General features: G+C 40.0%; 1 protein-coding gene across 3 annotated transcripts in view; it reads right to left on the bottom strand.

The window, feature by feature from the left end:
* CDKAL1 (CDK5 regulatory subunit associated protein 1 like 1) overlaps nucleotides 1-23,939 on the bottom strand; it is a 777,071-nt gene that overhangs the window by 5,479 nt on the left and 747,653 nt on the right. For 2 of the 3 annotated variants that reach the window (XR_008711390.1, XR_008711388.1), the window contains one exon: nucleotides 1,052-1,253. The exons of the other annotated variant lie outside the window; for it this stretch is intronic. The gene's annotated coding sequence lies outside the window, so the exon portion shown is untranslated. The remainder of the gene's footprint in view (nucleotides 1-1,051; nucleotides 1,254-23,939) is intronic. 3 annotated transcript variants of the gene reach the window in all.

Below are 23,939 nucleotides of genomic sequence, written 5' to 3'. Positions count from 1 at the left end.
CAGCTAGTGGAAGGAATTAAAAATTATTCACCCAAAGCAGTTTTGCAATGTTCTATGGGGGAAAAACTGTCATTGTTTCTTCTACCCCATCAAGATTATTCTCCAATCCGACATTTCTTAGTCTGAGTTTATTTTCCAGGTCATTAATTTGATTTCACAATGTTTTGCAGCCTTTAAATTTCTCAATCAAACCAGCATCATCAACATTAATCATCATTTTTGGTTCTTCCCTTTTTTTCTTCTTTTCTCCTGCCATCTTGGTTTGTCTGGTTTATTTAATCCTTTTTCCATCACTGTTTTTGAAAAGTCCCTGACCTTTCTTTGCATCAACCCAAGCTAATTCCACTTCATATATCAATTTTGAGTCTCTAAAGGGACACAGATGAAACAGAGGGCAAGCTTAGATCCTGGATTGTGGAAACCAGAACAGCAGCATGGAAGTATATGTATACATTTGCAGTATTTTTCCTGAAAAACAACAAACCAGGCTACCAACCAAACAGAACATTACCCATGGAAAGCAGATCTAAGTGCATCATGCCATCAACAGATACCTGCCTACCAACCAACTTCTCCTTTAGCTGTCTTCAGGATTACAGAGCTGAACCAGGGGGATATTTCTCTCACCACTGACCATTCTCTGGTCTGGTTATAAATAAGGAGGGCTTCTCTTTACACCTATTTTATACAAATCAGATGTCCCAGAATACTGAAACCTAGGGGTGAAGTAGGATTTAAATTCAGAAGAAAGAAAAATAAGAAGAGTGAAATTCTAAGAACTTACTTGATTCATTATCTTAAACATAAGTTAAACTAGTTCAAGTGAATGTACTTAGGGCCTAATATTGCCACTTAATGGTTTTACTGCCCAGAGTCACAAGTTGAAGGGCATCTGTGCACATTTGTTTAATATGTTTCTATATGTGTAAAACTTTGGCTACTTTGCCAAGAATAGTCTTACTTTTAAGACACTCTCAACTCTGAAATTGTCCACAACTCTCCATTATTCTTATTGTCTGGGGTCAGGCAGCCCTGAGTATCTGACATTCACCTGAAGGTTTGTTGACTGCTCCTTGAAGACCACCCCAAAGCAATTCCGTGGCTTTCCAAAACAGAACAGCTGCTTTCTCTGCTATAAATTCTGATGTCTGATCACCTTTCTTCAGCCATTCAATAGGACCCTTCATAAGCATTGCTCGCTGTCATGTGCTTAGGCATTTTGAGCTTGAGCTGATGAAGTGTATATGAAGCATCTGGGTAGAGACGGAAAGGTGAGGTAAGTTACAAAACAGCTTTATAAGGTTTTATGTTTTTTGTATGATTGTTTAATATCAGATCAGATCAGATCCGTCACTCAGTCGTGTCTGACTCTTTGCGACCCCATGAATCACAGCACGCCAGGCCTCCCTGTCCATCACCAACTCCCAGAGTTCACTGAGATTCACGTCCATTGAGTCAGTGATGCCATCCAACCATCTCATCCTCTGTCGTCCCCTTCTCCTCCTGCCCCCAATCCCTCCCAGCATCAGAGTCTTTTCCAATAGTCAACTCTTCGAATGAGGTGGCCAAAATACTGGAGTTTCAGCTTTAGCATCATTCCTTCCGAAGAAATCCCAGGGCTGATCTCCTTCAGAATGGACTGGTTGCATCTCCTTGCAGTCCAAGGGACTCTCAAGAGTCTTCTCCAACACTACAGTTCAAAAGCATCAATTCTTCGGCACTCAGCCTTCTTCACAGTCCAACTCTCACATCCATACATGACCACAGGAAAAACCATAGCCTTGACTAGGTGGACCTTTGTTGGCAAAGTAATGTCTCTGCTTTTCAATATGCTATCTAGGTTGGTCATAACTTTCCTTCTAAGGAGTAAGCGTCTTTTAATTTCATGGCTGCAGTCACCATCTGCAGTGATTTTGGAGCCTAGAAAAATAAAGTCTGACACTGTTTCCACTGTGTCCTCATCTATTTCCCATGAAGTGATGGGACTGGATGCCATGATCTTCATTTTCTGAATGTTGAGCTTTAAGCCAACTTTTTCACTCTCCACTTTCACTTTCATCAAGAGGCTTTTTAGTTCCTCTTCACTTTCTGCCATAAGGGTGCTGTCATCTGCATATCTGAGGTTATTGAAAACCCACAAAAAGAACAATGAAACAAAAAATCTCCCAGGATTCTTTAGGTGGTTAGGCAGGTTCCAAACCTGCCTCTAAAAATCTGTTTAAATGTTAAGATAGTTGAACTGGAGTGTTAAAATCATTTCCCATTGTTTCTTAAAAAAAAACTAAGACCTAGTTCTCACAGGGATATTGGAGGCAGGGTGAAAATTCTGCTTTTGGTAGAGTCCCAGCCTACAGAAATGTATTTCTTTTACATTTCTTCCCTCCTTTTCCCCTCAGAGACAAATGAATTTTCTCTTCCCTTTTCCTTTTTTCCCTCTCTTGCAAGGAATGAGAGTGCATTTCTTCTTCCCTTCTTTGCCTGTCCAAAAAAAACAGGGGGTCCTGCCCCACCGCCAGGATAGTGAACCCAGTGGCGGACAGGTGATGACAAGGGTCGAGAGAGAGTCTCCCCACAGTCCTTTCCTTAACAAGGAATGTCCTGTGTCAACTGTGCAGTCCTTGGGGACCACAGGTAACAAAGAATAGCCATGGCAAAACGATAGAGATTAAAAAAAAAACCAAAACACCAAAACAGCAGTGTGGTTATCAGAGGTTTGGAGAGAGAGAGAGTTGAACAGAGTACAGAGGAGTTTTAGAGCAGTGAAAATACCCTGCATGATACTATAACGGTGGATACATGTCACTGTAGTTTTGTTTAGACCCATAGAATGTTCAGCACCAAGAGGGAACCCTAATGTAAACAAGCACTGTGGAGGATCATGATGTAGCAATGGAAGTGAATCAACTGTAACAAGTGCTTCTCTCTGGTGGGAGATGCAGATAAGGAGGGAGGCACGTGTAGGGGCAGGAAGTATGTATGGGATAGCTCTGTAAACTTTCCTCTCAAATTTGCTGTGGACCTTAAACTGCTTTAAAAAATACTAAAGTCTTAATTTTTAAAAGAAATAGAATAGAGAAATTTTGAAAAAAAAAAAAGAAAATAGCCACCAACAATACCTTATAGCTTATAAAACATACCTCCATCCACCATCACATTTGATGCTACCATTAACCTGGCAGGATAGGTGTGGTTTACCCCGATCTTACAGAGATGGTAACTGAAGCTCTGAGTGGGGATGTAACTTAAGCAAGGTCACTTGCTTCGTAAGAGGTAGATCCAGGAATCTAAACTCTCTTCACTTCACAATATCAACTTAGCCTTTAATGTGCAAATGTCATCAATTATACTTCTATAAAGCTGAATGGCACTGTCTTAGTAACATAAGCAGAGAGATGAAGTACAAACTTCTTTTAACTATATTTACTTGCCTTGGTATGTTTAGTTAAGACAAAATGACTGAAACTTAGTGCTTTTCCTTTTCTTGGTAAAGCACACTATGTTTTAAAACTTATTATTCTGGTTTATTAGTTGAAATGCTAAGGGCTTGAAAAATTGAAAAACATACCTATCAGTGTATAAATGATGGATCTATTACAGAAATCGAAGAATGTGAATTAGAAATTTTATCAACATAATTTATTTCATTAATAAATTCAGGGGAAAGTATAGGACTATACCAATATATGGTAAAAGAGTAATTGATATAATTCATGGTGAAACCTCTAAGTAAAATAAAGGAAACATTATAAGAGCACTGATTGGAAACTAGCAATGAAATACTAAAGCCAGTTCTGTTAAAATCAGAAACAAGATAGAGTTATCCATATTACCACTATTATCAGAAGGTGTTTTGAAGGCAGCTAGAATGTGTGGGGGCATGGCCAGAGAAAGGGGAGTTATACAGAGCTGGAGCCTGAGAAAACTGGGTGGAGAATCCCTCAGATCCTGGGCCAAGAACTGAGAAGGACATGTACAAAGTCTAACTCTGAATTCTGCTGCTGGAGGCTGAGAGCTGAAGAGGTATTAGTGATCACCCAGAGTTTGGAGACTTTGGGATTGCAGCCCAGGCTAGAGTGGACATCCTCAATGAAAACATAAGATATTCAATTGAGACTCTAGTAAAGCCATTTCTTAGTAAAATTTATATCTTATAATAAAAGCCATTCCACAGGAGTTAGGGCAAAAATAGTAACTGACCATTCTAAGACATTCTAAAACAAAGTCTGACTAGATCAAGATTCATCAATACAAATTATGTAACCACTACCAAAACAAAACTCATCACCCTTTAAAGGGAGACAACATCTCCCTACAACAAATTCTCCCTATAATGTATCATTTACAATATATAGCATGCAATAAAATATTATTAAATCTGCAAAGAATCAAGGGATAAAAAATAGAAACAGACCTTGAAATGACCCAGATGTTAGGTTTAGCACATGAGGATTTTAAAACACCTATTATAAATATCCTTAAGGATATGAAATAAAGCATGAATAAATGTGATGTAAGAGATGGGGAATCTTAGTCAATAAATATAAACAATAAAAAGGAGCCAATGGATATCAAACTGAAAAATACAAAATCTGAAATAAAGATCCCTTGGATAAATTTAATAGCAAATTGGATACTATAAAAAAAGCATCAGTGACCCTGAAGATGGCTCAACAGAAATTTTCCAAATTGCTAAACATGAAGAAAAAAATGTTGGAAATAAAAACAAATAGAACCTCAGTGACCTGAGGGACAATACAAAGTGATCTAGCATAGTGTAAGTGGAGATGAAGGAGAGGAGAGAGAGTAGAGGGAAAAAAAGTAAGCATTAGTAGATGAGAATTTTCCAAAATTGATGGAAGACATGAAGAAAATCATAAGTAGGCATATCATAGTCCAAGTAATAAAAATCAAAGATAAATTGTAAAGCATTTAGAGGAAAAGAAAGAGATATTGTATATCAAGGAACAAAGATAAGAATTATGAATGACTATTACTCACAGAAAACAACAAAAGTCAGAAAACAATTGAATGATATGGATATGTATAAAACACAGAGAGAAAACTGTCAACCTAGAATTCTACAGCCAGTGAAAATATCCTTCAATAAATGAGGTTTAAATAAATTTCTGGATAAAAGAAAGCTGAGAGAATGCATTACTAGCAGATCCTCACCTCAAGAAATGCTAAAGGACATTCTTCAGACTGAAGAGAAATGATAACAGATGGAACTTTAATTATACAAAGAGAAATCAATAACGCTCTTAGTAAATATGTGGATACATTTTTAAAAACCTGCCTTTCTTATTTTTTAAAATTTATTTAAAGCAAAATTGACCATTTAAATTAACTATAGTAACATTTTGGAAGGAAGGGCGGCAGTGAGGAGATACCCCTTGTCCAAGGTAAGGAGCAATGGCTGCGCTTTGCTGGAGCAGCCGTGAAGAGATACCCCACGCCCAAGGTAAGATAAACCCAAATAAGACGGTAGGTGTTGCAAGAGGGCATCAGAGGGCAAACACACTGAAATCATACTCACAGAAAACTAGTCAATCTAATCACACTAGGACCACAGCCTTGTCTAACTCAATGAAACTAAGCCATGCCCATGGGGCCACCCAAGACGGGCGGGTCATGGTGGAGAGATTTGACAGAATGTGGTCCAGTGGAGAAGGGAATGGCAAACCACTTCAGTATTCTTGCCTTGAGAACCCCATGAACAGTATGGAAAGGCAAAATGATAGGATACTGAAAGACAAACTCCCCAGGTCAGTAGGTGCCCAATATGCTACTGGAGATCAGTGGAGAAATAACTCCAGAAAGAATGAAGGGATGGAGCCAAAGCAAAAGCAATATCCAGCTGTGGATGTGACTGGTGATAGAAGCAAGGTCCGATGCTGTAAAGAGCAATATTTCATAGGAACCTGGAATGTCAGGTCCATGAATCAAGGCAAATTGAAAGTGGTCAAACAAGAGATGGCAAGAGTGAATGTCGACATTCTAGGAATCAGCGAACTGAAATGGACTGGAATGGGTGAATTTAACTCAGATGACCATTATATCTACTACTGCGGGCAGGAATCCCTCAGAAGAAATGGAGTGGCCATCATGGTCAACAAAAGAGTCCGAAATGCAGTACTTGGATGCAATCTCAAAAACGACAGAATGATCTCTGTTCGTTTCCAAGGCAAACCATTCAATATCACAGTAATCCAAGTCTGCCCCAACCAGTAACTCTGAAGAAGCTGAAGTTGAACGGTTCTATGAAGACCTACAAGACCTTTTAGAACTAACACCCAAAAAAGATGTCCTTTTCATTATAGGGGACTGGAATGCAAAAGTAGGAAGTCAAGAAACACCTGAAGTAACAGGCAAATTTGGCCTTGGAATATGGAATGAAGCAGGGCAAAGACTAATAGAGTTTTGCCAAGAAAATGCACTGGTCATAACAAACACCCTCTTCCAACAACACAAGAGAAGACTCTATACATGGACATCACCAGATGGTCAACACCGAAATCAGATTGATTATATTCTTTGCAGCCAAAGATGGAGAAGCTCTATACAGTCAGCAAAAACAAGACCAGGAGCTGACTGTGGCTCAGACCATGAACTCCTTATTGCCAAATTCAGACTTAAATTGAAGAAAGTAGGGAAAACCACTAGACCATTCAGGTATGACCTAAATCAAATCCCTTATGATTATACAGTGGAAGTGAGAAATAGATTTAAGGAGTAGATCTGATAGATAGAGTGCCTGATGAACTATGGAATGAGGTTCGTGACATTGTACAGGAGACAGGGATCGAGACCATTCCCATAGAAAAGAAATGCAAAAAAGCAAAATGGCTGTCTGCGGAGGCCTTACAAATAGCTGTGAAAAGAAGAGAAGCGAAAAGCAAAGGAGAAAAGGAAAGATATAAACATCTGAATGCAGAGTTCCAAAGAATAGCAAGAAGAGATAAGAAAGCCTTCTTCAGCGATCAATGCAAAGAAATAAAGGAAAACAACAGAACGGGAAAGACTAGGGATCTCTTCAAGAAAATCAGAGATACCAAAGGAACATTTCATGCAAAGATGAGCTCGATAAAGGACAGAAATGGTACGGACCTAACAGGAGCAGAAGATATTAAGAAGAGATGGCAAGAATACACAGAAGAACTGTACAAAAAAGATCTTCATGACCCAGATAATCACGATGGTGTGATCACTGACCTAGAGCCAGACATCCTGGAATGTGAAGTCAAGTGGGCCTTAGAAAGCATCACTACGAACAAAGCTAGTGGAGGTGATGGAATTCCAGTTGAGCTATTTCAAATCCTGAAAGATGATGCTGTGAAAGTGCTGCACTCAGTATGCCAGCAAATTTGGAAAACTCAGCAGTGGCCACAGGACTGGAAAAGGTCAGTTTTCATTCCAATCCCAAAGAAAGGCAATGCCAAAGAATGCTCAAACTGCCGCACAATTGCACTCATCTCACACGCTAGTAAAGTAATGCTCAAAATTCTCCAAGCCAGGCTTCAGCAATATGTGAACCGTGAACTTCCTGATATTCAAGCTGGTTTTAGAAAAGGCAGAGGAACTAGAGATCAAATTGCCAACATCCACTGGATCATAGAAAAAGCAAGCGAGTTCCAGAAAAACATCTATTTCTGCTTTATTGACTATGCCAAAGCCTTTGACTGTGTGGATCACAATAAACTGTGGAAACTTCTAAAAGAGATGGGAATACCAGACCATCTGATCTGCCTCTTGAGAAATTTGTATGCAGGTCAGGAAACAACAGTTAGAACTGGACATGGAACAACAGACTGGCTCCAAATAGGAAAAGGAGTTCATCAAGGCTGTATATTGTCACCCTGCTTATTTAACTTATATACAGAGTACATCATGAGAAACGCTGGACTGGAAGAAACACAAGCTGGAATCAAGATTGCCGGGAGAAATATCAATAACCTCAGATATGCAGATGACACCACCCTCATGGCAGAAAGTGAAGAGGAACTAAAAAGCCTCTTGATGAAAGTGAAAGTGGAGAGTGAACAAGTTGGCTTAAAGCTCAACATTCAGAACACGAAGATCATGGCATCCAGTCCCACCACTTCATGGCAAATAGATGGGGAAACAGTGGAAACAGTGTCAGACTTTATTTTTCTGGGCTCCAAAATCACTACAGATGGTGACTGCAGCCATGAAATTAAAAGACGCTTACTCCTTGGAAGGAAAGTTATGACCAACCTAGATAGCATATTGAAAAGCAGAGACATTACTTTGCCAACAAAGGTTTGTCTAGTCAGGGCTATGGTTTATCCAGTGGTCATGTATGGATGTGAGAGTTGGACTGTGAAGAAGGCTGAGTGCCGAAGAATTGATGCTTTTGAAGTGTGGTGTTGGAGAAGACTCTTGAGAGTCCCTTGGACTGCAAGGAGATCCAACCAGTCCATTCTGAAGGAGATCAGCCCTGGGATTTCTTTGGAAGGAATGATGCTGAAGCTGAAACTCCAGTACTTTGGCCACCTCATGTGAAGAGTTGACTCATTGGAAAAGACTCTGATGCTGGGAGGGATTGGGGGCAGGAGGAGAAGGGGACGACAGAGGATGATATGGCTGGATGGCATCACTGACTCGATGGACGTGAATCTCAGTGAACTCCGAGAGTTGGTGATGGACAGGGAGGCCTGGCGTGCTGCGATTCATGGGGTAGCAAAGAGTCGGACACGACTGAGTGACTGATCTGAACATTTTGGTGTGAATTTTACAACATAAATAGAAGCAAAATATACGATAATTCATAAAGAATGGAGTAGTAGCATATGGAATTATACTACTGCAAGATTCTCGTATTTTACATGAAGTAGTACAATATTACTTTAAGTGGACTATGACAAACTAAGAATGTATAATAAGCTCCCTAGGGCAATAGTTTTTAAAACAAATACAAAGAGGAATACCTAAAAAGTCAACCGACTTTCAACAAATGTTGCATCACAATTGGATGTGTGTGCATTAGTCGCTCAGTCATGTCCAACTTTTGCAACCCATGGACTATTGCCTGCCAGGTTCCTCTGTCCGTGGAATTCTCCAGGCAAGAATATTGGAGTGGGTTGCCATTTCCTTCTCCAGGGCGTCTTCCCAATCCAGGGAGTGAACCTGGGTCTCCCCATTGTGGGCAGATTCTTTTACTGTCTGAGACACCAGGGAAGCCCTACAATTGGATATCCATATGCAAAAAGTAAACTTCTATCAATACAAAAATTAACTCAAAGTGGATCACAGATCTAAATATAAAACCCAAACTTTAAACTTTATAGAAGAATACATAGGAGAAAGTCTCTGTGACCTTGGGTAAGGCAAAGATCTCTTAGATACGACAACAAAAGCAAGATCCATAAAAGAACAAATTGATAAATTACATTTAATCAGAAATAGAAATTCCTGCCATTTATGATGAGAAAATGAAGAGGATGAAAATACCAAATACAAATGAGGGTAAATATTTGCAAATCATCTCTGATAAAAAAAAAGTTGGATCCAGAAAATATAAAGAATTATCAAAATTCAATAGTAAGAAAACAACAACCCAATTTTTTTAAATGGTCAAAAGATTTGAATACATATTTGGCCAAAGAAAATAAGCAGATTTTAAAAAAATGTTCAATCTCAGTCATTAGGGAAATGCAAATTAAAATCACAGTGAGATGCTATAGCATCTATTAGAATGTCTAAAATTATATCAGTGTGGATGAATATGTGGAGTACCTGAACATTCCTACACTGAGAATGGGGATATAAAATAATGCAACCATGGGAAAACAGCTTGACAGTTTCTTAAAATGTTAAACCTAAGCCTATCATAGGATTCAGCCATTCTCCTACCAGAGATTAACTCAAAAGAACAGAAAGCATGTGCCAAAACTAAGACTTGCACTCAAATGATTATAGAAATTTTATCTTTAATAGCCCCAAACTGAACACAGTCCCAATGTTCATAAGTAGATGAATGGATACAAATGGAATACTTCCCTGTAATAGAAAGTAATGAATTGACACACTCAAATATAAGGAGGGCTTCCCTTGTGGTTCAGCTGGTAAAGAGTCTGCCTGTAATGTGGGAGACCTGGGTTTGATCCCTGGGTTGGGAAGATCCCCTGGAGAAGGGAAAGGCTACCCTCTCCAGTATTCTGGCCTGGAGAATTCCATGGACTGTATAGTCCATGGAGTCCCAAAGAGTTGGACACAACTGAGTGATTTTCACTTTTAAGTATAAGGGTGAACCAAAATTCATTATGCTACTGGAAGAAGCCAGACAAAAAAAGAGTAGACAGAGCATGATTCCATTTTTATACAATTCTAAAAAATGCAAACTAATCTATAGTAACAGAAAGCATATCTGTAGTTACTACAAAGGGATTAAAAAAAAAAATGGGGAGGAGAAGAGATGGGGAAAAAGATTACAGAAGGAGCACTGAAGAAATATGTCAGGAGTGATGGATATGTTTATTATCTTGGTTATGGGAATGGTTTTGCAGGTGTATACATATGACAAAACCTATAAAATTGTACACTTTAAATATGTACCGTTTATTGTATGTCAACTATGCCTTAAAAAAGCTATTTTTAAAAAGTCAATAGAGGAAACAGAATACTAAAAAATATTTTACTAACTCCAAAAAAGTAGGAAAAGAGAAATAAAAATTTCTACTAATCAAAATATACCATTAAGAAAATGCAAAGGGAAGTCACAAGAGAAAAATCATATATATATATATATATATAATTATATATCAAGGGACTTGAATCCAAAATACATAAATCCACTACAAATCAACATTTTTAAAAAGGAAACTTATTTTCAAATGGTCAAAATGCTTAGATACTTCACCAAAAGTATATTAGTATGATAAAAAGAAAACATGGAGTGCTCAATTTTCCTAGTCAACAAAGAAATGCAAATTAAAACCACAATGAGAAGCCACTCATTCCACTAAAAAATAATAGTTAAAAAGACTAACCACCATCAAATGCCGGCAAGAATGTGCAGTGATTAGCACTCTCATACCATTGTTGGGTTTATAAAATTGTACAACCCCTACACAAAAAGTTTCTTGGCTTCTTATAAAATTAAAAATGTACCTCCCCAAGACTCAGCAATTCCATTCTAAGTATTTAACTCAAGAAAATTAAAACACATATCTACCAAAAGACATGCACAAAAATGTTCACTGCAACTTTATTCATAATCCCAAGCTTACCCTAAAGTCCATTAGGAAGAGAATGGATAAGGAAATTATAGTATATTCATATGATTGAAAATTACTAAGCAATTTAAAGAGGAAAATGGCCACATGTAACAACATCGGTAAATCTTCAATCCTTTTTGTCATGCTAAAGAAGTCAGACACACAAAAGAATATGTATACCATATGATTTCATTTACATGGCATTTAAGAACAGGCAAAAATAATCTACTGTGATAGAACAGGATTTGCTTCTTGAGAGGGACTGACGGCAACATGGCACAAGCAAGGTTTCTAGAATGATGAAAATGTACATCTGCACTGGGATGTTTGTTTACACAGGTGTGTAGGTCTGTCAAAAATCACTGGACTTACACTTATTTACTATGTATTTTACTCTCTGTAAATTTACTCTCTAAATCAAAAATAAAACTGAAGAAAATCAGATTTGTGAATTCAAAATCTGAGTAGAAATTTATCCAGAGCATCACACAAAAGGATGCGATCTAAAATATAAAATAAATATTGCAAATGCAGCCTAATATTATCATGTTAAATAAGGATGCTGGGTATATGGGGTGTCTGTAACATTAGCTTCTGTGTTTTCCTGTATGCATAAAATATTTCAAATTAATTAAAAATTATGATGAGGTTAAAATGTGTCTCCAATCTTAGTTGTATCTTTACAGTCAGACATGGGTCAGAGATCAACAAATAATGTCATTGTTTTAAAAGATCCCATGAAAAAGAAATGCAAGGTTATTGACCCATGATTTCTTTCCTTCTTTTTGAGCTTCTAAACACACTTTTTATTGCCATAGTCTGGAATGCATGTGAACAACTAAGGGTTGCCAGACATTTGAAGAAGATTTGATCAAAACATAAGAACAAAAAATTCTCTGAAAAAACAGGAAATGCATAGAACAGAAAATATTAACATTAATATCCTTATTTAAAATATGTTATATTCATGAAAGAACAGTATATTATGTTCATCATTTTATGGAAACAAAATACCTTGACAGAAGAGTGTAGAAATCATGAGTGGTGTGTCAATAAATTATCACAAGGTGAACATAAATGGGACCCATGATTTCTGAATGAAGTCAATATTCTATTGCCACTTAACAGTATGATATATAGCCTTCATCTCAAACCAAGATGTCAGTTTCCTAATTTGTTAGATTTGTCACAGTATTTTAAATCCTACAAGCCAATTATTTCATCAGATGAACTGGGAGCATAATTTCTGCACTATGTTTTGTTCCAATTTTGCTCTTGAAATCTGGGCATCTGACTGTTCCACTCAACTGAAAAACCAGAGCCAAGCTCTTTGGGCAATTTACTCTTGCATTTTAAATGCAATGAGCTTTCTTAGTGAATTGATCCTATTGTTTACAATGTCATTCAATTGTCACCACTGAATTTCACTCAACTTGATTTACTAGAGAGGCCAGATTCTTCAAAAATTTCATTTTCATACATGTCTCACATGGAGGTGACATTTGAGAGAATCAACTGTGTCATTAGTGTTCTTACTTCATTAGTACGCTAATTAGTGTCCACTGAGTTCTCAGAGGGTGGGTGGTAAATCAGTCTAGTAATATCTGATTCCATCAACCAATTTCTTGTGCTTTATATTAAACACAGACTCTACTGTAGGTAGGAGGTGAATACAAAACTATAAATGACACAGCCCAGGACTTTCCGATGAGAAAAAGACCTGATGTTCACACAAATAACTATAATGCCTGAATAGGAAAAATGCCAGAAGAGATGTAAGGCAAGGGTTTAGGAATTCAAAGGAGGGAAAACTTGCTGGGAGGAGAGAGTGGATTATGAGGAAAGAGTTCTTAATGGTAAGGATGTTTTTAAAAGCTTTTTAATGGTGAGGATTTCAGAAGCTGGGCAGAGGGAAGGAGGGAGGGTGTTTGGGGGGGCATTTATAGAGAAGTACAGATACATCTGGCTGGGGACCCTGAAGTGGTAAAGATTCAGACTGGAATGAGGTTGAAGCAGTAAATAAAAAGGGACCAACACTGGGGGCAATGTTTTTGGCTGCAAGTAGCTGGAAGGCTGACCCTGATTTAAACGACAAAACAGTATCATATCAGTATTACAGGATGTCCAGAGGCAGGGCAGACTGGAGGGTTAGTAGTTGCTTCAGCAGCTTGGGGATGCCATTAAGGACCTAGATTCTCTCTGCTCTTCCATCCTTGGGGCTGGCTTACTTTCAGGAAACCCAGTCACATGCAGCATCCAAAGACAGACTTCACTTCTTTCTAAGCCTCTCTCAAGACCAAGAAAAGTTCCAGAGGCCTCTGACACACTTCTCACATCTCATTGGCCAGAACTGTGTAATTAGCACATTTCTAAACCAATCATTAACAACAGGATTTGGATTATTGTTAGACCAATCAGAGCCTTCCTTTTACTCTGAGATGCATTTCCAAGTAGAGTATAAATGGAGATCTGAGAAAAATAAGGGTTATCTTAGGATACCTGCAAAGTCACTTCATTCATGTCTGACTCTGTGCGGCCCTATGGACTCGAGCGCACCAGGCTCCTCTGTCCATGGGATTCTCCAGGAAAGAATACTGGAGTGGGTTGCCAGGATAAAGGAAGGAGGAAAAGAAATGAGTGCCAAATGCAAACCACTAACATCCACTATGGGGACCAGCACTTGTCACATCCCTCTATGAAAGGGCACAGGTCTGTTGTATACTGTAGGTTAACACCCATGGATCTGGATAATGAAGAACCTGCACAAGGGCTAGGCTGAGATAGCTGGACTTAATTCCACAGACACGAAGAGACTTATATATGTTGAGCAGGGAAATAATATAATCAGAATATGATATTTAGAGACTTACAAGAAAGAAGAAAGTGGAGAAAACCACTAGACCATTCAGGTATGACCTAAATTAAATCCCTTAGGACTATACAGTGGAAGTCAGAAGTAGATTTAAGGGACTAGATCTGATAGACAGAGTGCCTGATTAACTATGGACAGAGGTTCGTGACTTTGTACAGGAGAAAAGAATCAAGACCATCCCCAAAAAAAGAAATGCAAAAAAGCAAAATGGCTGTCTGGGGAGGCCTTACAAATAGCTGTGAAAAGACAGGAAGCTAAAGGCAAGGACAAAAGGAAAGATATACCCATATGAATGCAGAGTTCCAAAGAATAGCAAGGAGAGATAAGAAAGCCTTCCTCAGCGATCAACACAAAGAAACAGAGGAAAACAATACAATGAGAAAGACTAGAGATCTCTTCAAGAAAATTAGAGATGCCAAGGGAACATTTCATGCAAAGATGGGCTTGATAAAGGACAGAAATGGTATGGACCTAACAGAAGCAGAAGATATTAAGAAGAGGTGGCAAGAATACACAGAACTGTACAAAAAGATCTTCACGACCTAGATAACCATGATGGTGTGAGCACTCACCTAGAGCCAGACATCCTGGAATGTGAAGTCAAGTGGGCCTTAGAAAGCATCACTACGAACAAAGCTAGTGGAGGTGATGGAATTCCAGTTGAGCTATTTCAAATCCTGAAAGATAATGCTTTGAAAGTGCTGCACTCAGTATGCCAGCAAATTTGGAAAACTCAGCAGTGCCCACAGGACTGGAAAAGGTCAGTTTTCATTCCAATCCCAAAGAAAGGCAATGCCAAAGAATGCTCAAACTACCACACAATTGCACTCATCTCACATGCTAGTAAAGTGATGCTCAAAATTCTCCAAGCCAGGCTTCAGCAATACATGAACCGTGAACTTCCAGATGTTCAAGCTGGTTTTAGAAAAGGCGGAGGAACTAGAGATCAAATTGCCAACATCCGCTGGATCATGGAAAAAGCAAGAGAGTTCCAGAAAAACATCTATTTCTGCTTTATTGACTATGCCAAAGCCTTTGACTGTGTGGATCACAATAAACTGTGGAAAATTCCGAAAGAGATGGGAATACCAGACCACCTGACCTGCCTCTTGAGAAATCTGTATGCAGGTCAGGAAGCAACAGTTAGAACTGGACATGGAACAACAGACTGGTTCCAAATAGGAAAAGGAGTTCATCAAGGCTGTATATTGTCACCCTGTTTATTTAACTTCTATGCAGAGTACATCATGAGAAATGGTGGACTGGAAGAAACACAAGCTGGAATCAAGATTGCCAGGAGAAATATCAATAACCTCAGATATGCAGATGACAACACCCTTATGGCAGAAAATGAAGAGGAACTAAAAAGCCTCTTGATGAAAGTGAAAGTGGAGAGTGAAAAAGTTGGCTTAAAGCTCAACATTTAGAAAACGAAGATCATGGCATCCGGTCCCATCACTTCATGGCAAATAGATGGGGAAGCAGTGGAAACAGTGGCTTACTTAATTTTTGGGGGCTCCAAAATCATTGCAGATGTTGATTGCAGCCATGAAATTAAAAGACGCTTACTCCTTGGAACGAAAGTTATGACCAACCTAGACAGCATATTAAAAAGCAGAGACATTACTTTGTCAACAAAGGTCTGTCTAGTCAAGGCTATGGTTTTTCCAGTGGTCATGTATGGATGTGGGAGTTGAACTGTGAAGAAAGCTGAGCACTGAAGAATTGATGCTTTTTAACTGTGGTGTTGGACAAGATTCTTGAGAGTCCCTTAGACTGCAAGGAGATCCAACCAGTCCATCCTAAAGGAGATCAGTCCTAGGTGTTCATTGGAAGGACTGATGTTGAAGCTGAAACTCCAATACTTTGGCCACCTGATGTGGAGAGCTAACTCATTTGAAAAGACCCCGATGCTGGGGAAGATTGAGGGCAGGAGGAGAAGGGGACGACAGAGGATGAGATGGTTGGATGACATCACCAACTCAATGGACATGAGTTTGGGTGAACTCCAGGAGTTGGTGATGGACAGGGAGGCCAGGCATGCTGCAGTTCATGGGGTTGCAAAGAGTCAGAAACGACTGAGTGACAATTGAACTGACAAGACAGATGTTGTGAAAGTAGAGAAAATGCCTGTGTACCTGAAAGTACCATGACTATTTGTAAAAAAAAAAAAAAAAAAAAGTAAAATTTTCACTAGCAAATTTCAATGTGAAATTTTTGTTTTTAGTGGCACCCCTTCCTCAATATTTCTGTCTGGCATTTGGCCAATGCAACCTTACAAGTTAAGCTTTACTATCATATGAAGCAAAGCGTAGGTGCAAATAGGATGGAACAGAGGTACATAACCAGTAATTCCCATGCTACTCCAACTGTCACCCCTTAAAAGCAATAAAAATCCCCTGTCTGTGCCTCTGGCATAGATTCTGGTTTTGAGATTCTGCTTTTATCTAATTTATGGTGTATTTAGTTCCCTGAGTTGAGTTTCCATCTCCCTGTGTATTTTCAGAGCTCAATTATTCCAACTCGATTCATTCCAATTCCAATTGCCCCTTGTTAAGACCTTGCTAATTAAGGTCTTCTATTGCTATTTCTTTTAAGACTCTTGCTATTATGACCTTCCCAGGGATGTCCTGTGATTCTTCCATGTAACTTATAAGGTCTCCCTCTCCTCATTTTCATCTGGGGTTTTCAATATGCCATCTAGCCAACTTTGTCCAAATACACAATACTCTTGCTCCTATAAACCAGAGTGAGTGAGATTATTTAAGTGTATTTTAATTTTTCAATCAAATCTCTGAACTCACTTTGTGGAGTCAATATTTGTATCTCTTACTACCAGACTTTTAAAGGGTGCAGAATATCACAGGATTAAATTTGGAGCTTAAGTCTCTAAAGATGCTCAAGTGTTGACAGTCAGGCTTCAGGGAATGATGTTGTGAACTCATCTCTGAGGTGCTGAGTCACTGTGTCAAAAGAAAATTTTGAGCACACCTGACTGTCTTATTTTTCAGTCAGAGGTTTATCAGTTACATCCCTTACATCCTGAGCCTCCTGAGAGAGGTCCCTTCTCCCTACCTTTTTCTGTGGTTGGGTTTGGGTTTGGACCCACTGTCCCCAAACTCGTAACATGTTAGTTTCAGAGCTTGGACCAGAACCCAGTCTCCCAAACCAGAGCTCCTTTACGACGACTCCATCATGAGTGAACTGGGTTTTTCAGAATGAGTCTGAGGGCCTGAACAGTTCTGCTTACATAATTTATATGAGAGGAAAAAGCATGTGGAATTTCTAACGATCAATTCTGCTAACACTATTAACAGGGCACATCCCAAACTGGACCTTCAGCTTTCTGTGTCACTCCTTTCCTCTAAATGCCTCTAGCATGTCTTCCTAGTATTGAACAAACATCGGTTCTGCCTAGGTCATGGATTTTGTCAATATGAACTGAAAATGTGCTGGCTTTTTTTTTTTTAATCATCACTAACAGCTTTCTTAATTAACCTGCTGATAGAATCAGCAGCGCAGTTCACTGCTCATTGTTTGCCCTCCAGCCACTGCAGAGTCAAGATGCTCTTTGAGAAGTCCAGAACCCTTGCCTGAGGTTGTTTTGTTTTCCAGAAAGAAAGGGGGACAAGAAACCCAAACCCTCACAACCACAATGAATTTGACTTAATTGCTTAAACTTCCTTCTGATTGTTTTGCCCCGAGTAACAGCCCTTCCTTAACTAATAACTTTAATTATAACAACCACTAGTTATAAAAGTGCACCTCTTCTCTTGACTTGGTCTGTTCCTGCAAAACTTCTAATTATGAAACCAAGGATCAGCAAGTCACCGTCCTGGGTTTTCATTAGATGGGATTAGGATCCAGCAATTACACACATTGCATATTTCATGCTCAGTACATCAGGCTGTTGTGGCTGAAGTCAACCCGCTGGGCTTTGTCTTTCATGTCTTCCTGACACATGCAATGAGTACAAAGCAAAAACAGGATTCTGATTCCCAAAGAACTCATCTTCAGAAAATAACAAAGTTGAGGCTATTGTGTATCCTCTTTAAGGTGAACGTAGATTTCCTGATGAAACCCAAATTCTTTACTAGGATAGTACAGTTACTGTTAAAAAAAAATAAAAATAAAAAAGCTGTTTAAATTTAAGGCACAGAAAAACCCAGTATGACCTTCTTCTCTGCTTCTGTACCCACAACATTTTCATCTGATTATGAAGAAAATAAAATGTTCCTGTACTTCAGACTATTGTGTCAGTATTCTTGTTACGGGAAGCTTAAAGACCATGTTGAACTCAGTCACAGTGAGAAATTACTTAAATGATCTATTTTAGCTGCGTTATTGCCAGGTAAGGATCATCTCGTGTTTGATGACACATACTCAGTGGTTGATTGTGCAAGAAATGGTGATGTTTTTCTAGAATGTTTTGCCTCCTTACACATCAGTCCAGCTTGCTTTCCCTACACTGCCTTGCAAAAACTGCCCTTTCTCTTTGAAAATTACTCAGCAGTCTCAGAGACCCTCCCACTTGCTGGCTCTTCTGTGATGCTGTGGGGTGGACATTTTCACCCCCAGCCTCGCCCCCACCCCCAGGCAGTCCGTGGTTGGCCCTCACTTTCATAAGTTGGGAGAAGCAGCAAGGGCAGCTCTCAACATGTGGCCACCGTATGCAGAGAGCTGATCGCTGGGTGGGTGCTGTGCACGAACTATCCTTTCTGTCGTGATGATGGACACCCTCCTTCCCACACGCCACAAGAATTTCCTATAGCCTCAGCTGAAAAACTGTATCCTAACAAAATGATTTCTAAACAGGGACTGTATCTGCTTAATGGGATGCTGACTACAAAAGTTTCACTCCCCAGAGTTTTCTCCAGGTCCCTCCTTTTGTGTTTTCTCTTATTGTTGTCCATTGTTTATAGAGATATATAATGTTAAATAGGTGTCTGGTCAATTAGAATTGCTTTAAAAGAAAAATGACAGTAGGCAGTTATTTGAAATTTGTAAGCCACTTCTCTGTCCTAGAGACGGCAAGTCCTCTTGGGGGTGTCCCTGGCTTTGGGGAGAATTGTTTTAATGCAAAGTAAATAGGTATCAACAAACCAGTGTCTGGTGCATTGGAGTAGACTAACTAAGGGCTTCTGGTGGGAAAAGACACCAAGGGTCCCCAAAGGGGGTCTCAGCATGATGGCAGAGAGCGAGCCTGGAATCATAAGCCCAGCTCCACAAGAACAGTGTGACGGAGAGGTGGTTCTGGTGTAGGAGGGACAATGTGGGTGTGGTGGGAAACAGCCAAGCAAGGAAATGTAAACCAAGAGCTATGGACCTTGAGAGAGTGATTATCATCTTCTCGGCACGGAGACCTGAGACAGCAATGGTATCATCACAGGAGAGGCTGGAGCACTGAGCTGTGACCATGTGGGTCCACAGGAAGGCAGTGATGGAGCAAAAGCAGCCACGAGGTGGGCTACCTCGTGTATAGGGCAGGTCTGTCTCCAAGAGGTGTTTATTCCCACAACTCAGGAGTCTGGATAACTTAGAGACATTGGATATCCTGTCAGTCTCTGGAGGCCTAAGCTAGACCTAACTTAAGAATCAAAAGGACGTGGCTTCATATGTATCCAAGGTGGGACTCTAATTATTTTGGCTAATTTAGAACCAAACAAGTTCAAGGACATGAACTAGGGTGAACTCCAGGAGATGGTGAGGGAGAGGGAGGCCTGACGCGCTGCAGTTCATGGGACCACAAAGAGTTGGACATGACTTAGCGATTGAACAGCAACAAGAACCAAAAAAAAAAAAAAAAAAGACTATAGAAATCAATCAGTTCTCATTTTGCAGAGAAGATGTAATTAAGTCCAGAGTAATTTACAAAGCAAGTAATGGGTAGAGTTTCTATGGAAGACATAGATGCAACTGCCAGCCCAGTGTCTTTTCCATTGTCAAAATGCATTTCTAAATTCAATATTATTTGCTTTAAATACTCTGAGATTTAGGAGGGTGCAAACTTCAGCTACTACTTGGGAATTTTGAGACTAAGCCTGAATTTTCCAGTTTAATGCTTTGGGAATATATGTTATCAGCTTTCCTCTAGTAACTAGGGGAGCCTAGAGATTTCTTAGTAAGGTAATTATGGAGACAAAACTCTTATTTTTGACCCCAATCCCAGATCTCTCCTGAGCTCCTGTCCTTTATATGCAGCCACCAATACAACATCTCCATCTAGATGATCAACATGGTTACAGCTTAGAGAGTCATCTCAGTCTCCACCCAACCAGCCCTGGTGCCCCCCAAACAAAATCCTGTTCCTCCTCCCAGGGTCTCTATTTGAGGAAGGGCACCCCAGTCTTCTCCTCAGCCATACAGTCCTACAGACTTCAGCTCCTAAAAAATTATTTTTTACCCTCTTTTCCATTCCCACTGTGATGACAGAACTACATGATCTTGCCATCTTTTACCTGTACTAAAATAATTTCCTAATTGGCCTCTTGGTTTTTCATCTTATTCTAGATCTTCTTCCTCACTGTCCTCTGAGTGATTTTTGAAAATATAAATCGGATCATGTTATTCTTTCAGTGGTTCCATGGGCCATCATGGTAAGCTCCAAACCCCTTTGTATGCACTGAGCGGCTTTCATCATTTTATTTCATCCAGGTCTTACATCATACAGTCCATCAGGCATCCCCCAAACACTATGTTCCAGCCGTTTCAAGCGCTCAGAATTACTCTGACTAGTCAGCAACTTTTCACGCCTTCTTCTTTCATCATGAGTTCCCCCTACCCTGCCAGTTGGAAATGTCCGTCTGTCTTTTCTCTGGGTGACCACTTACATCCTTGAAGACTCAATTCGAATACCACCTTGTCTACAAAGCTTGTCCTAACCTCTTGATGTGCATGCATGCTGAGTTGTTTTAGTCATGTCTGACTCTTTGTGACACCATGGACTGTAGCCCACCAGGCTTCTCTGTCCATGGAATTCTCTAGAGAATTCCAAGAATAGTGACATGAGTTGCGGTTCCCTCCTCCAGGAGATCTTCCTGGCCCAGGGATCAAACCCACGTCTCTTGCCTGCAGGCGGATTCTTTACTGCTGAGCCACCAGGGAAGCTCCAACCCTTCAATTCCATGGGGTAAAGATGAACATACAATTTTTCATGTCCTGACTGAATCCTTTTCCAATTTCTATCCAAGCACATCTAACATGGTAGAGTCAAAATTTGTTCCATGTCTGTCTCTCCTCCATGATGTTAGGGACAACTTGACGGTAAAAAGCATGTCTTATTTATCTTTTATCTTTGATTTTCTAGCAGCAAGCATGATGCCTGGGATATAGTAGACATTTGATAAATGTTTACAGAAGGAGGGTAGGAGAGAGGGAGAAAGGGAAGGAAGGAGGAGAGGGAGGGAGGAAATTAGATGTGGTCACAAACTATTATAGTTTCACTTTTATTATTTCCAGAAAGAAAGGCATGTGATAAAACTTTGACCATTATTTCTATAAAACACTGCAACTAATTACCCGAGATAGTTCAGGAACTTAATTAGTAGTGTTAACAAAAGTATTTATTCATTTGCATACTGCACAATACTGCAAAGAACTGACTCATTTGAAAAGATCCTGATGCTGGGAAAGATTGAGGGTGAGAGGAGAAGTAGGTAACAGAGGATGAGATTGTTGGGTGGCATCACTGACTCAACGATGTAAGTTTGAGTAAACTCCGGGAGCTGGTGATGGACAGGGAGGCCTGGCGTGCTGCAGTCCATGGGGTCACAAAGAGTCGGACACGACTGAGCGACTGAACTGAACTGAGCTGATACTGCACAATGTAGCCATCACTGAGATTTTTAAAAGTCCATCTTAGTGACCATAGCAGATACTATTTTTCTATTTAGATGCCCTGCCTGTGTTTGGAGAATGCCCCTGCACATAGGCCTTTTGGGGAGGCAGAGCCCTTGATCCTCTAAAGTAGCTGCAGAGGTGGGTACCACGATCCCAGCAGCCCTGCCAGCCAAGCCACAGACTTAAATGTGCACAGGGCTCACCAATTCTAAGTCCCCATAAGGAAGAGAAGTTGATGCTAGTAAGATGTGGGGACACAGGGTAACCCTTTTCTAGTGGAGGCAGTGGTATCAGAGCCGTCTGAGTTCAGGGCCAGCAGCCGTGTGGACCACAGACTGGCGGTGCAAGCTGTGTCTCCACTGGCCCGTTCTGCAGAGGGATGTCAGCCAAAAATCTGATGTATCGCCTCCTCCTGATTTTGCCCAGTTGCTGAGCCTGGTCCTTCAGCTGTCCTACAGTTCTCTGGGCCAACGAATCTTTTCAATAAATTCTTTGGCTGCTTACGGTCCTTTCTGTTCCAACTAACAAACCCCCAAGGATCCAGAAGTCCTTGGTGATTCATAAGTGCTCCTGGCTTCAGCGATCAGGGTCTACTAGTGTGCATGATTTATATGAGTCTGGTTGGTAAAATATCTCAGCCACTGGTGAGTCAATGTTTAGTTCAATCCACGTTATTATAGGGATTTTTTTTTTTTTTTCGACAGATTAGTTTCCAGAAAAGCATGATTGGGGCAAGTTTTCTTCCCCAAAATCACACTCCCATGTGTTAGTACAGTGCCTGGCACATAATAGGTATTTGATGAATACTTGCTGAAGGAACTAATGAATGACTCTTTAAATCCCAGAGAGTGTTATCTAGTTTTACTACATCAAATTGGTCTTAAGACAAAATCCTACCAAAAGAAACCAGATGGTCTTTAAAAATTCTCTTCCTGTGTATGATTTAATGATGAACACACTCAAGAATGATGCTTGTAGATATTTTATCAATCAGTTCAATTCAACAAATATTTATTTATCTTTATTGATCATTTCTTAGAACTATTCTAGGTGTTCATGCTTGGGTTATGGCTCCTCCACTTGCTGTCTGGGACCTTTGGCCAAGCTTAATCTCTATGACCCTCAGTTTCCTCATCAATAAAATGGAGATAATAATCCTTCCTCAAAGGGTTGTTACTGCAATCAAAATGTAACCAATGCCCATTTCTTTTGCTTTTATTATTCCTTTTTCTACTCTCAGCATCCTCTTAAAATTTCAGTCCAAAACCCTCATGAGCACTCTCTCTGTTCCACTGAGTCACTATGGATACAAAGGTAAACAAAGCCTGCTCCTACTCTCAAAGAGTTCACTGTGTAGTCAAGGAGATGAATGAGCCAAAGGAAACAGTAAATGTGGAGAGGACAGCCATGGAAGCAAATACAGGGACTGACTGTGAAGGAGGGAAGTTAAAGGAGGAAAAAATGGCAAATACGGAAGCATTCCTGGAGATGTCCTTGAGTGAAGTCTCCAAAACGAAAAAAGAAAGGGATGGATCTCCAAGAAAAATGAACTACATGTGCAAAGGCAAACATGAAACATGGCATCTCAGTATTTCTGGAAGGCAAAGTCCAAGATGGATCTGGAAGGAAGCCAAGTTTGCAGATGGAGATGGACTACTGTTTATGTTAATAAAGGGCCATGGGACTCTGGATAGTAAAAGGCTCCTAGGGGATTGTATGGGCTTCCCTGGTAGCGCAGCTGGTAAAGAATCTGCCTGCAATGCAGGAGACCCCGGTTCAATTTCTGGGTGGGGAAGATCTCCTGCAGAAGGCATAGGCTACCCCACTCCAGTATTCGTGGATTTCCCTGGTGGCTCAGATGGTAAAGAATCCGCCTGCAATGCAGGAGACCTGGGTTTGATCCCTAGGTTGGGAAGATCCCCTGGAGAAGGGCATGACAACGCACTCCAGTATTCTTGCCTGGAGAATCTCAGTGGACAGAGGAGCCTGGC

The sequence above is a fragment of the Bubalus kerabau genome, chromosome 3 (genome assembly GCF_029407905.1).
Source record: "Bubalus kerabau isolate K-KA32 ecotype Philippines breed swamp buffalo chromosome 3, PCC_UOA_SB_1v2, whole genome shotgun sequence".
In the NCBI taxonomy this organism is placed as follows: domain Eukaryota; kingdom Metazoa; phylum Chordata; class Mammalia; order Artiodactyla; family Bovidae; genus Bubalus; species Bubalus kerabau.
Note: the sequence above shows the minus strand (reverse complement) of the source record. Positions and strands in the feature narration are given on the sequence as shown.